The following is an 11,260-nucleotide window of genomic DNA, read 5'->3' as shown; positions in this document are numbered from 1 at the left end:
TGAGGGAACACTGATGGAATGGATAATAGACACATCAGTTCTGTGGTTGTCTGACTTTTTATTCTTTCCCTTTGCAGTGGCTTCATGTCCCTCCAGAGCAGTCAGTGCAACAACTGAATAATTGCAGGATTAATTATTAATGAAATTAAATAAATAAATGACAACTTGTGGAAGCCTTAATAACAAATCTAAAATGAGACATCAAAAAGTGTTGAATTCAGGGCTACATCATCAGCAGTGGAGCAATCACCCTTTTAATACATTCAACCTACTAAAAGATCTCAGTAAACTATTTCTAATAAGTAGTGCTGTCAATAAAGAATTGCTAATAAATTTTGAAAAATGTAACATAATCATTGTTCTTTTTCAATTAGTTTTCCTCCATTTGAAAATATAAATCTTGAGTTTTTCACAAAAACAAATACATTTAGCTTTAAATATACAATCTTGCTTTTTAAGTTTCCATGAGGGAATTTTTGAATTGTTAAAAAAAAAAAAAGAAAACTTTAGGCTTTGCATATATTTACTCACTGGGACTAGGATGCAACTCCACATTTATCCCCCCAGAACATGACCTGTTTTTGGTGTCAGCTTTTCTTATCAACACGAGTTCTTATTCCGAGTCCTCGAGGGCTAAAAGAAGTACTGGTTGTGACAACAAATGAGTTTATCTCATTCACTTGGCATTGGTGGTGTAATTGTCCCTGGTTTGATGGACGGAATAAGAACCAGCAGGTTCTGGGCCTCATCAATGAGAACTGGGAGGCAGAGCAAATTATGAGCGAGTGACTTCACTGCCTGCAAATCATATGAATCAGCTCATGCCGAGACTACAGCCTGAAGGATCACCTTCGTGAGAATAAACTATAGAGCTCGATTTGTCTTCAGGTTATGAAAAACTCACTGATGCAGAAGCTTTCTACCTTGATAACAATGATGCAACTGGAACGCAAATATAATGACAACAGAATAAAGTTGTGATACAACAACACAAACACTTGATTAACACTTGTAGCTTGGGTGACTAGTTACATTTTCATGCTTGTATCAAGTCACAGCGCATGCTTTCAGAGTGAGAGCTGCTGGCAGGGCTGTAAAAGTAGCTGTGGCTGCTTTTGACATATGCGATACCAAAGTGTTTTTTTCACCTGCATATCCATAACATGTAGAGCCAGCAGCAACAGCCAGAAGACATTTGTAGTACTTCCAGGAAACCCAAACTTGACCTTAAAGTCCTACAAATCATCTTTACCCAATTCTTTCTCTGCCCGTACACAAGATTTTGGCTGCTGTGATCATGTTAAGATAATCTCATAAGCACATAATCACTCTGCAAGGGGCAGTTTCCGAGTTACGTCAGAAAACACAGGGGATGTTTTTCATTTTAGTTATTACTTGCCAGAAGGCATTGTGCCAGCTCACACGAGGAAAGCTGGTTTCAGAGAGGGAGGAAGAGGAGCTAATTCCACAAATATGTCTCAGAAATATTTTACTCTACATTTCACTGCTGTACCCTCGCCGCCTTCTGAATGTTGATATCACAAATGTTCAGCATTCAAACACATCACATTTATGGAAAAGAAAAAATCTCACTAAAACCTCAGGATGTGAATCCACTGGTTATGAAGCTCTGTATTGTCATTCTTTGTAAAAACAAAATAAAAACATCAGTTTCCAGAGAGCTGATATGTCATTGCAGAACTTGTGTAAAACACATCCAGATTTAATATCTGTATTCACTGTGCACATAAGGGTTATATCAAATCCTGAGATTTATTAATACTGGGTCTGTGGTGTCTTACACGCCTTAGGCCGTATGTAGTCTAAACTCCTGAGAGGTGAAAGACAAATCTGCCTGAAGGAGATAAGATACAGCTCTGACACAGAGCACTGGATTGAAACCAGTTATCACAATGTTGCTGGTGGTGGTGTGAAGTGATGAGCTCAGCCAAGACATCCAGATTTCTTCCTTACTTTACTTCCTTTACTTTAGTGAAGCTGGGTTGAACTCTCAAAGCAGCAAACTGCAATATCTAAAGTTTTGTACACATGTAGACTCCTGGTTGCAGAGGAACCATATTTTATCCCAACAACTAAAGAGCAATATTATGACTTTGTGAAGAGAGTGGTGGTGCTTCATGACACTTTTTGGGTTCTACTTCCAACAGAAAACCTTACAAATGTTCCACCATGATCACACCATAGACAATTAGAAAGTTTGGCAATTATAATCATAGTCCTCTCTGTGTCGGATGCAATACCTTTCTGAACGCTTGTGTCAATCAATCTGTTGCCATCTTGGGCTTTAGGAGCAATGTGCACAGTGTGGATCTGAGTGAAACTCCAAAAACACTACACATTATCCGCACCCTCACAAAGCGGCAATGATTCTCTATAAGTGTAGATGACTAGTAGTTAAAATAAAAATCCCTCCCCCTCATGACTGTACTGGGCTGTAAAATGTTTTTTTTCTGCTGTAATGCTGGGCATTTCCATGTGACTCTGTGGTGATTCAGACTCAAGAGGCCATTTTAGAGAGTCAGGATTGTTTGGTACATGAATGACATTTTTCTGCCCCTTGGTTTGTCAGCAGGTAAAATACCTGCCCTGCACCATCATATGTGTGTGCGTGTGAGTGAAAACAAAAGCAAGATAGTTGTGCTGAAGGGGAATATATATGCTGAGTAATTAAGGACTTAAACTACATAGATGAAAACACTATCATCAGCTGGTCCCAGCTTCACACCTGACAAGCCAGTGTTTAGTGTGTGTCATTTTATGGAAACCGCCCCCCCAATAAATAAATAAATAAATAAAATCAGACAGCAAACAAGGAAATTCAAAATCAGAACATATATTTCTTTCCTTCTATCAATTTCTCTATTTCTGTATCCGCTGCAGCACAAGTAATAAAGATGTCTAAGTTTAGACATAAAACATATTTGGAAATTAAGCCAAGAGATACCTTTAAATTGCAGCCTTGATCACTTTCACACAGCCTCTGACCAGTTCTAGACATGTCTTAAGGTAGCAAGGATATGAGATCCACCCTCAAGTGTCATTTTGCCCCACTTGTTTTGTCTAATGAATGCAGACAACAAAGACATGCAAAGAAAGACGAGTTCTTGGAGGAACACCAAGGAGGAAGCCTGATGCAGCCCAGAGGAGGATGTGACTGGTGTAAACACTGCTGCCTTCAGTCATGGCTGGACATCACCAGCCTTGTATGACCTACTTTGTTAGAAACATACTGAACCCTTGAAGAAAGATTCTGAGATTTTTTACACCTCTCATGTTTTGGTATGAAATATAAATAAAGTTAAAAAAAAAAAAAAAAAGTTGAATATAACCTTTGTTATATGACAATACCAGTAGCTTTTATATGACTGCAAGATTAAAAGGCAAAACTTAGTAACTGCCCAGTTAGGGCTGGGCGATATGACCAAAATCTCACATCCTGATATAGCTTATTTTATATCCCCATAACTATATACATAATATAAAATTGTTTGTGTAATTTTGTGTCAGTCATCAGTTATTTATCAGATGTGCTCGGTAACGGCAGCAGTGATCTCCTTCCATCTGCGGGAACTATGGCTGTATGGCATTTTACAGGTAAATGCCCGTTGCAGCGTTTGCGTCTGGAGTTTATTATGAGCGCTTTCGCCACCAGTTGACGCTGCTTTTGCGGCTTTTGCTCGTTGACTCTATTCTTTATTCTGTATTCTTTATCCTGATTCTTGCAGATGTGATAAAATTAGTTAGTTGTGTCGGAGCCTATTGCTGGGACTGTGAGCTAGTCTGTTGTCAGTTCCACGTCAGACTTTTTATATAAATCGCATCCATGCGACAGAAATTTCCCCTCTTTTATGAACAAGCTCATCAGTTTTTATTGGCTAGTCATCTTTTAGAGAATTATCCTGCTCTGAAATGCGTCTGCTACTGTCTTTCTCCATGTTTGTTTATATATTGCAGCGTGCATGCTTTTAAGCACATCTTGACGTAAAATACTGCACTAAAGCACCTTATCGTGGCATAAATGATAGAGTCTCATATGAAATGATAGACATTTTCTACCGTCTAAACGATATATATTGTCATTTCGCCCATGCCTATGCCCAATAATATTAAGGACATGATCTAAACTCTAAAATGAAAGTTTTACAAGAAACCAAATCACAAAGGTGTCATCTACGATTAAAAAGGTATATTGCAGAATTGGAGTATATTTTGTCATTAAAAAAACACTACGCTTCTTCTTTTTTAAAAAAAAATGTAAAAATAAAAGGTCAAACAACATTTTGCTAATTTCTCACAGAGGACCACTGGTGGGCAGCTTAAGCTACAAATGGATGTCACCATTTGCAGCTCACTAGCCTTTGTGTTTGCAAGTTTCATGTTAGTGACTATTTTGATTAGGAAGTTGAGTACCAGTCAGCCTGTGGGAAAAATCAAACATCAAAGAACCACATCAGTAGAAAAACTATCCCAAGAGAGGTGCAACCTGCTGTGAAGTTTTTTTGTGCAGAGTTTGGAAGATGGCGTTTATTCTCTTCTGGCTGTTGCAATTCTCTCATCCTCACAATAAGTTCCAGGAGCTCTGCTAGTTTACACTCCTCAGATAAATAGGAATGGTTCTCAAATTCAAAGACCTGCAGCTTGAAACACTTACAAAATAATATTTTTAAAAAAAAATACAGATCAAGCAAGAACAAATTTTTGCAGATTTCTAAAGCAAATGGACCGAGTTGTTCAGATATAAAATTATAGATGAAAAATAAAATGCTTTTTTTTTCTTTATAAATCAAAGTCAATCTGTAATTATTCACACGAAGACTAACCTTTATACACTGCCCTCTACACACCCACATTTAACAAAATGTTCAAAGCAAACTGCTTCATGCATGTCATTGCATACAAATGAGGGGGCTGATTGGGGAATCAGGGCAACCATCAAGAGGAAAAGCATGAAATTGAATTAATCTGACAAAAAAATTGAGGCCCTTAAAGGCAAGAAACTTTGTGACCCCTGAACACATTACTATATAAGCGATTGTCTATTTGTGCTGTTGTCAGTTCTGAACACAAGTGTTACCTGAGTGTGTTTATGCGTACAGCAGTCAGACTGATTACTTTGCACTTTGCGGAAAAGCCTGTAAAAAATAAATAAATAAAATAAAAAAAATCTGTGAAATTTCCAACTCTGGAGTATATCTAAAATGGGAGATTGAAAAGGTGAACACAATTTGTTTATTAGTAAAGACTCATCAAATGAATTTATAATTAGGAGCACGTTACCTCTGACATTTCATTTCTACAATCTGGTTTAGTTTGCCACCATCTGTGTCACCAGTTTACTGTCCACAGGTTTGGGTCTGAAGTTTTGTGCAGGTGCACACATTTCCAAGTTTTCTTCTAAGAATTCCAACTCCTGGAATGTGACGCATTCACGCCCTAATGTGTGTGCATGCAGAGTTATAAATGAGATTCCCAGTCTCACTAGAATTAGATTAAAATTTCTTTTCAACATTGGGCATGTTGCATGCACATAACATGGCCACATGAAGGCATGGCACAACAGAGATGGTATAATGCTGTTTAGATCTCTTTCTTTATCCTGTCAGACACTTATCACAACAATCAGATCAATCTCTTGCAAATGCAAGTATTTTTACTTCACCACACGACTGACTATTATTATTACACTGCAGATGTATAGCAGTTGTCAGTAATGGTGCTCTGCTAATGGTCCTCTCTGTCTTAACTTCACCTCATCATCATATAAAATGTGTCAGACTCCAATTTGGGATTGACTACTTAGCTTTCCTGTGGTGTACTTGGACTCATACACACATGGCCCAGGTAATTCAAAGGCTTACCTTGGAGAGGGTGTGTCGCGTTCAAATTCAACTACTTCCTTTCTTGTCACAAGTGGAGAATTTATTTTCACTCTGTCTCACCATTTTAATTAAATGTCCTTTACGGGACTACACGGGATTACAGCATTATGAAGACTGTCTTCTTTAGGGTACAACAGACCTTTGATAAATGTGCAATAATCATATTAAATGTTGCCGTTCTCTGTGTGGTTACATAGGTACTCGAGACTGAACCAGCCTTTCAGCACTGTGGGAAAACAAAGGCATCAAAGCAACTAAAAAATAAAACACCCCATGTGCATGCACAATCACGCAGCGGCTGAGATGCGCTCTCTCTCACACACACACACACATATGTAGAAACACATGCACAGGAGGGTGCAGGAGCAGGGGGGGGGTGCAACCAAGTGTATGCACAAATATTACACTTGCCAGCAGTCACACATGCACACACATACAAATTCAGACAGTCGCGGTTCAGTGTTTGGGTTACCATGGCGACGGCAAAGCCCAAAGGTTTATTACTGAAACCTAGTTAATTAGAGAGAGGGAGAGTAATGTCGATACTCATGGGAGAGGGTTTCACCATCTGTTAAAACTCTCATGCACTCTTGTGTGTGGATGGAGTGTAATTGTGTGTTTGTGCATGCATTGGCCACTGTTGTGGCACAGTCGTGCGCAAAAGCACACAACTGCCTTCTCCCATGGTGCTCAATAAATGCAGGCCAACAGTTTCTTCTTCTTATTGGTATTAGATGACTAATTGGAGTAGCTAATACTGAGCCGCTAAATAAAGCGTGCTTACATCTGATGCCGAGACGCACCAATTATCGAGGGGGGAAGAGATCGGGGTGATAAGTTATACAACTACATACTGAGAGAAGAGAGAGAGAGAGAGACAGGAGGAGGGAGGGTAAGTTGACATGGAGGAGGAGAGCGTGAGGTGTCAGGGGACGGAGGAAGGGCTCAGGGAGGAGGGAGAGAAAGAGAGAGTAAGGGAGGGGTGATGGAGGGTGAGAGAGTGTGAGGCAGAGACGAAGTGAAAGAGACACGAGGGTGGAGAAGAGAGACACAGGACTAAATTTGCAGGGAACATAAAACAACAGGATGGAGAGTACTACTTCATTGGGAGGTAAGTAATGAAACTAAGGGGGAGAAAGGGGGAAGACAAACACATTAGAGAGGGAGGGGTAGGGGTGAGGGTGGACAGATTGATGGATCAGTGAGAGACAGGAACTGAATGCTTAAAATGTAGTCAGATAGAGGAGGAAGAGGCGGAAGAAGTTGGCTGTGAAAGACAGATTACAGAGACTGTACATGCTCTTAGCTGCTGTTTGGCACAGTCTAAAAACTCGTGTTTATTCACCTGTATGTGTGTGTGCATCTGTGTGTGTGTGTGATTAGGTTTGAAGTCAGGAATGATGATGATGAAAACAGGATAAAATCTACTTTACACTCAGCTGTGTCGAACCTCTTGTCTCTGCTTTCTAAGCAGGTCCATCTTATTTTCCTTTCTCTCTGGTCTCTGTGTCTTCTCCCCTTTATTCCCCAGGCCCCAGTGCAACTTGTTTGTGTACTCCTCCCTCTTTTTCTTCCCTCTCCATCCTCTGCACACTTGTCCTAACCACCATTACACCTCTTTCAGGTCTTTCATTTCTAGCCATCATCTGTTTGATCCACTTAAGAATGCCAATCAATTTGCCAGCGTCCCTCTGTCAGAGGACAAAGAAGCTGATACAGTGAAGGATAAATAATGACATAGTACTAAATCTTTATTTTAGATTGGAGTAAATATAACTATACAACTTGGTAAATTGTCATTAATTTGACAGACTAATATAAACTGATCTTTCAAAAACAAACAATAAAAAAAGATAGTCTTGGACAGTCCCTGTATTTCTCGTATGTATGACGCATTTAAAAGACTGTCAACTGTGTGTTCGAACCACACTGAGAAATGACAACTGCAAGGCTGAAATCCTTTTTGAAAATACACAAATAGGAATGTATCTCATTGCATTTCTTTCCTTTGCACCTGGGTTTACAGTGCAACTGCAGCTTTAGCTCTTTACTTAACATGAATGTGCTCCCCAAGATTCCTGTAGTCTCATTTACACCGGTGTGCAACAAAACATACAGGTGTGTGCTTGTCTGTGTGTGTATAAACTTATTGGATGCTGAAGTAGATCTACAAGAGTCACGTGTGGCTCTTAATGCTGCTGATTATCTATACATAAATACAAAGCACTCACACCTGCAGAAGCAATATGAAACACAGTTAATTACCATTTCATAACTAATGCCAAGACAAGGAGCAATAAGACTAAAGATCTAACACAGCTTAAGAGAAGGCTGAGCAGAATTCAAATGAATGCAAATGAGCAGTGGTGCAGGAGAAAACTGGCCATCAGGAATGTAAAACTATTTGCTAGTTTTCTGCCATCAATCATCACGCATGATGTTAATATAACATGATAGTTTGCCTGCTGTAATACCTCCACTGACTATAGCAAAATACTTGCAGTTAATGATGGATGTAACACAGACAATCAGAAAAATCCATAAAATCATGTGGTCATTAATTATAAGGAACTTGGGCATATAAAAATATTCTTTAATTATGCGGGTGACTGATTAGTTTATTTATAGTTTGACATTTTAGGGTAGAAATTTAAAGAAATGCTCTATCAAGCTCCAAATAATTTAATGTTGTATTCAGAAGTATTAAAATGAAAAATCTATTTAAACAACCAGGCTTCCAGGTGAACGCACAGTGTCCTTAGATAGCCTTTATCTGAACGACCCTCACTGACCAGTCTGGTTAGCATAGAATCATGCCGTAAACAAAACGTTGATGATTTTAGTCACTTGTCTTTATGCTTTTAAAGCTATTTGTTTATAGACAATATCAAACAAACAGATCTGCTACACCACCCTTAAACATTAGTTTTGATGATCATTTAAAAATATGTCTAAGTAAATCCCATTATGGATCCTTTAACCAATGCAGCCTGCCAGTAAATTCATCACAATGCAACACAAAGGAAAATTAACTTTATTAAGTTTGCTGCTTTAATGATTTTCAGTGCTTAAACACAGCAATGATCTCCATTGTGAACCTTGATGATTAACTGGTTCCTTCTAAATCTCCAACAACACAACAGGTAATACATTAGGTAGATGTTGCTAAAGGTCTAAGAACTTTTCAGATGAACGACACCACTGGTAATCTGTCCAGGATGTACCCTACTTCTTGCCTGCTAATTACTGGAATAGACTTCAACTTCTTTGTGAATTGGTATAAGGGGTGTAGAGGATGGATGGATGAGTTGGACATAACACAGAATCAGCTCAAGATCCATTATCTATTTTATTTTATATCAAGTAATTTCAGTAAATTTTCACTTTATAAAAGAAGTTTCTCTTCAGGATGTTTTTTTGTTTAAGAATACATTTTCAAGGACTTTTAAGGGACTGCAGACTAATGCTTTAACCTACTTTTACTTAAGACAGTAACTGCCTGCACAGAGCTATTAAACTCATACCATGAGAAATTACTACATCATAAATTACGGTAATTTACCACAGACATTCTAATAATACCTGTAGGAAAATGACTGCAATTCTTTATTAAGACATCCATAAAATAAAATGGGAAAAATATTAAACTGATTGTAACATTCTTGTGGCATACAATCTATGTACCAATACATCCGCACATCTATGCATTTGAGAGCACAAATCACTGCAGAGAAAAAAAAAATGAACACCTCATTGATGCAATACTAACAAAAACTGACTGTGATAACCTTTTTGAACGCAGCATGGATTGAATTGCATTATATTGTAATGCACCCCAGGCATTGCTGTCAGTGTCTCACGTTATGGTATAAAGTGGGTCATACGGTGCACTATAATTTAAGGGTGAAATGAGAATAATAAATCATCTCGTATTGCCTCACTGAATATATTTATCATATCAGTGTATGAATATGTCAGCAGATTAGACAGAAGACTGAGTACAGCAGTTTGAGATTGTCTGACAAGTGTACATCAGAGAGGACTGAGCCTGTCCATGTAAAGAAAAGTGATTATCTGTTTTTTTAAAAATACAAGCTGACTCAAAAACCAATTTGATCAAAAATGATTTACTTTTACAATAGTAACACAATGTCACTCTGATTTTGTTCATTACTCCATTACTAGAGCTGTGATTATTCAAGAATTAATTAAAATGGATTTTCAGAGCCAATAATCAATACAATGTTGCTCAAGTCAATTATTAATGTTGCTCAAGTCAATTATTTAAAATATTTGTAAATGTAAATTTCTCTTAAATATATTTTTAAAATATTAAATAAACAACAATATATATTTAAACTGTGCGCATTTAAATTCTGTTATTATCAACATCTGCTCATCCATCACAAAAATATTTGCAACATAATAAAAACCCGCTCAATTAATGGTGAGACTTATTTGAGGTACTTTCACCCACACTTAAGTTTGACAGCTGAAGTTTTTTAAATGAATCAGACTAAATCCCAGCAGGTTATTTCTTGAGCAGGGTCAGAAAGTGCTGGTGGTGCAGCAGCACCCACACCCAGAGCCCCAAGGGCTAATGCGGCCCTCTACAGTCACCCAGAGGACAGCGGTGCTGCTGCTCCAGTGCAGAGGAGCAGAAACTGTGTTTGTCTCCATGCGATTGGAGAGCACAGAGCCGCCCCGTCCCGTTTGCACCCAGGTTCAGCATAATCTACCAGCAAAATCTCCTTTTGATTTTGCTGTGTATGCAGCATTTAAAAGGCTGAGCTGAGGTGACTCTTCTGTGAGAGAACAGCCCAAAGGTAATAAATGCTAATTAATTGTGAGATGTGCCTCAAAGGCAACTAAAAATCATTGGTTGGGAAAAAAAAACTGAATTAAAACACATCAATATCAATTTACCCACCGTTGACAACCAGCTATTAGGCCTCAAGGAACCTTGTCTATGACCTCTATGTTTAATAACTACAATATGATTCCACTAAGTGGGTCTCTGTGTTACATTAACATATTTGTTTGTCTTAAAACAGGAGAAACGTTTTTAGTATGGTGTAATGAAAAAGCACCTTTCTGTTCATGGCTTGAAATTCATTCATTTCACATCTAAATGGACCAAAAGCTGTGAGTAAGAAGGCGTTCCCACAGTTCCATCATCTTAAATCTTTGTGTCTTTGTTAGACTGATACATGGCAGCAGTGTGTGTGTGTGTGTGTGTGTGTGTGTGTGTGTGTGTGTGTGTGTGTGCACCTGTCACTAATGCAACGTGCGCGTGGTGTGAGCTGTTGGTAACCGCTGGACCGTGGCAACCTGCTGAACCCCTGTAACAGAGCCCAGGA

At 38.5% G+C, this 11,260-nt stretch overlaps 1 protein-coding gene across 4 annotated transcripts in view; it reads right to left on the bottom strand.

The window, feature by feature from the left end:
- The window catches only part of macrod1 (mono-ADP ribosylhydrolase 1), a 139,954-nt gene that overhangs the window by 67,436 nt on the left and 61,258 nt on the right, over positions 1-11,260 (bottom strand). The gene's annotated exons all lie outside the window — the stretch shown is intronic.

Source organism: Telmatherina bonti (genome assembly GCF_933228915.1).
Source record: "Telmatherina bonti genome assembly, chromosome: 12".
Lineage (NCBI taxonomy): Eukaryota > Metazoa > Chordata > Actinopteri > Atheriniformes > Telmatherinidae > Telmatherina > Telmatherina bonti.
The sequence above is the reverse complement of the archived record's forward strand: the minus strand, read 5'-3'. Positions and strand labels throughout refer to the sequence as shown.